We start from the raw sequence: 3,860 nt of genomic DNA, 5'->3' as shown, positions 1-3,860 counted from the left end.
GTCCTGGGTGTGTGTCTGGGCCACAGCCTCATTCAGCAGCAACCACAGCCTCCGGGGGCCCAGACTGAGGTCCTGCAGACCAGCCCACAGCCCTGGGCTGGGCAGAGGGCACAGCCAGTGTGGCCGCCACTGGGCAGGGGATTTGGGAGGCAGGCCTGACTCATCAGTGTCCCCAGGGCCCAGCCCAGGGCCTGGGCAGAGCAGGCGCCAGTGAAAGCGCGTTGTGGAGTAAAAGAAGCTTTACAAACGCTTCCAGCAGACCGACTGGAGATATTTCTTCTGCCCGCACATCCTCAGCCCTGGGAATAAGGAAGTATGAGGCTCCAGCGGGCTCCGGAGGACGCAGGCACAGCTGTAACGGGTTTGGGGTCACTGGGAAAAAGTCCTTCCCGGGCTTTACCGTCTCAGTTTCCCCAGCTTGAAGTCAGGGTTGTGTGTGAGGAAGGACAGGTGATGGAAGTTGGCCGGAACTGGCTGGACCGCTGAGAGCAGTGTATGGGGGGCCAGCACTGCCACTGACCTGTCCCTCTCCAGGTCATGGCGCGCGCGATGCGGGGAGGGCGCAGCTCCTCTCCGTCCCTCTCTCCGGCAGTGAGAGAGCGCAGACTTGTGACCCCATTTCACCAGGCGGGCAGCCCAAGCACATGGGCTACATGTCCCAAGGACGCAGAGGAGACTCATGGCGGAGGGGCTCCAGGGCACCCCTGTTTCTCGGGGTGGGTCTGGCATCCCAGCTGCCCACAGAGGCCTCTCGGGGAGCCTGGAACCCCGGGCCCGTGCACGCAGAGGCGACGCGCGGGAAGAGGTGCCAGGCACCCCCCGCGCTCGGAGGCCCACCCGGCGAGGACCCGAGCAGGCGAGTTCCGCCCAGGTTCGTGCTAAACGGAGGAATCTGCACACCGGACCCAGCCCTGACGAAAAAGCCTCGCCACACCCAGTTGTCTTCCCATAAAGCCAGACGTCCAGGAACCCCAGGTCCCAGGCTGCGCGACAGGGAGCTCGGGAGGAGGACCCCTGCGGCCCGGGCCCAGCCCCGCCCCCCTGCCCGCCGCTAGCGGCCCTCCCGAGATGCAGCCCCAGCTCCGGGGCCGGCGTCACCCCGCAGCGCCGCGTCTGCAGACACGCGATTTCCCTAGTGCACGACGGCTGGGTACTCTGTCCCCAGGTCCGGACCCAGAGCTCTCGGGCAAAAGAGCGAGTCTTGGCGTCCGGAACCGACCGAGTGGACGCGGAGTCTTGAGCTTGCGGCGGGTCCCGGGAGCAGGTGCGACTGGCGAGAGACCCCGGACTGAACTGCGCAGGCTCCAGGGCGCCACCCAATCTACTTAGAAAAAGAACCGAGACTGTCCAGGAGCGGTGGCTCGTTGGTCTAGGGGTATGATTCTCGCTTAGGGTGCGAGAGGTCCCGGGTTCAAATCCCGGACGAGCCCTTCTTTTAATCTTCATTTTCTTTCTTTTAATCTTCATTTTCTTTCCTCTGTTCCGTATGTCCGGTTTCTAAACACAGCACTTCTCGACCTCAAAGAATTCTTGAGAAAGACGGCAGTCAGCGGGTGAAATCACTCGGTCGCTTTTAGTTGGCGCTTCGGCCTTGTCAAATTGTATGGGATTCGATTCCTTCTTCACTGGGACTGTAGATTATCAAGCCACGGGTGCAGGATAGTAAAATGGGAAAAAGAGGGGCTCGTCCGGGATTTGAACCCGGGACCTCTCGGACCCAAACCGAGAATCATACCCCTAGACCAACGAGCCGGCTGTCCAGACGGTTCTCTTGAATTTACTAGAATAGGCCGTCGGTATGAGCATGCGCGTACGCGTGCGCAGAATGGTCGGGTGGGGAGTGGATTCTGTGAATAGAAATACGCGCAGCCAGGCTTGGGGACTGGCCTCCGCGCTTCTGCCCGGACAAGCATGGATTCAGGGTCGCCAGTGTCCCCGAGTTTGCTCCCAGGAGCTTGCCGCGCCTCATTCTGCCCTGAAACGCTCTTTCCTGCCCCTCCCTCTCCTCCCTCCCGGGTGCTGGTCCCCTGCCCCGTGCGCCCTGCCCGCGCTTCCCGCCTCCAGCACCCGGGCCCGGGGCGGCACCGTCAGGGCGCCGGGCTCGCGGGTGGTTTTCCCTCTGCACGCAGCGCCCGGCCCCAGGCCTGGCATACAGCAGGTGCTGAATCAGTTCGGACAGAATAACACAATGCATCAATCCCTAATTGTGAATTAGTCCAGGGCCGAGCGAAGGTGCGCAGGCGGTGGCTGAGGGCGACGCAGGAGGGCACGTGTCCGCCGCGGGGCGAGGGCGGCCTCGGCTCTGCGGCCCCGCGCCAGGCCGTGGTTCCTATGGCAGGGGCAGCGACTGAGGGCGGAAGGCCTTGTGCCGCCCGAAAACAGTGGAGACGCCGTGGCAGCGCCGCAAAGGGAACGCGAGACAAAAGTAACAGCACGTGTGCGCGCCCTGGATGCGGGGGCCTGGCCCGGGCGACAAGCCCTCTACCTGGCTCTTCGGAGTTGTGTTCTTTTTTTGCATTAACGAACGTCACCCCCAAACACACACCTTCAGATTACCTTGCATCCTTCCTCTCAGCTCCAGGGCAACCCCAGCCTCCCTGGAGTCCCCGGTTCTTCTCTTTACTCCGCTCCCATCAACAGACTGGAAGTTCTGTGGGGGCAGGAGCCAAACCGAGGGCCTCTCTCTGCCCTGGGGGTATGAGACAGTGCTCGATCAATAATAATAATAATAACCAAACTACCAGCATTGATTTCACAGGCTGTATTCTATTTAATTCTCTCAATAACTCCTCAAGGTAAGAACTATTATCCCCATTTTACTGGTAAGCAAAGGGATCAGAGAGGTTCAGTGTCTTACTCAAGGTCACACAGCTGTAAGTGGCAAAGCTGGGATTGAAATGCAGGTGTCAGGCGTCTCTCACCGCCTGCCTTGCTTTCCCCCCGTATATCCATTTCCGTGTACATGTTTACATCGTATTTATATTCACATTTGTTTTCCAGAAAATATCTGAAATTGTGTGGAAACAATTTATAAAGAAAAGGGCAGTTCCAGACATTCACATGCCCCTGAGTCACTAACCCCCAAATAACTCCTGGCTCTGCTGCATTTCGCTGCTTCTGAAAATGACATTACTTCAGGCTGTCCCAGCAAGGCCTCCATTTTACGTACATTCCTGTCTGAACACTTGAGAAGGGCTCGCCGAGTGGGCCAACAGCTTTGCAGTTTGTTACACACTTTTAAGTTGCACATGAGAGAAAGCGAATGAAGAAAGGTAGAAATGTCATAAGATATGAAGCACCTTCCCACGTGCCAAGCACAATATAAGGCGTTTTACAGAGATTTTCTCACTGACTCCTCTCAACAACCATGTCAAGGGTGTTTTATGGTTCTCCCCATTTCACAGATAAGGAAGCTGAGGCCGTGGAAGTGGAGTGACTTGCCCAAGGACACTTATCTAGTAATTGTTGGAATTCGGGTCATTCATTTATTCAACTGACTCCTGATGCCAGACCCAGCGCTGGGGCTGAAGATTCAGAGTAAGGAGTGCCCAGCCTCTCCCTCCGGGATTTTATTATCTGGGTCTGTCTGATCCGGCATCAAGAGCTCTTTCCACCATACTACAGCTTCTGAAAAACTGCTTTCCCCTCCCTTCTATGAGGCACACATGCTGTCACTCTAGTTCATTCCCTGCTTTCATCCTCCAGCCTTCTCCCCAGCCACACCTTATGGACTCCTTCTCTAGTTCCCCTCATTCAAACAATTTTGGAAATGTCACCTCCTCCAGGAAGTCTTCCCTGACTGCTCCAGCCTATAATCTCCAACATCTCCTCCCTCTTTCATATTTCTCTCCTTCTCATGC

At 57.4% G+C, this 3,860-nt stretch overlaps 2 non-coding genes across 2 annotated transcripts; one reads left to right on the top strand and one right to left on the bottom strand.

Moving 5' to 3' along the window:
* The first annotated feature begins 1,358 nt into the window (after window positions 1-1,358).
* TRNAP-AGG (transfer RNA proline (anticodon AGG)) lies at window positions 1,359-1,430 on the top strand. Its single transcript has one exon. It is a non-coding gene; the product is annotated as a tRNA-Pro (tRNA).
* Window positions 1,431-1,680: 250 nt separating this feature from the next.
* TRNAP-UGG (transfer RNA proline (anticodon UGG)) lies at window positions 1,681-1,752 on the bottom strand. The gene has a single exon. It is a non-coding gene; the product is annotated as a tRNA-Pro (tRNA).
* Window positions 1,753-3,860: the final 2,108 nt, after the last annotated feature.

Source organism: Diceros bicornis, chromosome 7, assembly GCF_020826845.1.
Source record: "Diceros bicornis minor isolate mBicDic1 chromosome 7, mDicBic1.mat.cur, whole genome shotgun sequence".
NCBI lineage: Eukaryota > Metazoa > Chordata > Mammalia > Perissodactyla > Rhinocerotidae > Diceros > Diceros bicornis.
This window is presented reverse-complemented; position numbering and strand designations above follow the sequence as displayed.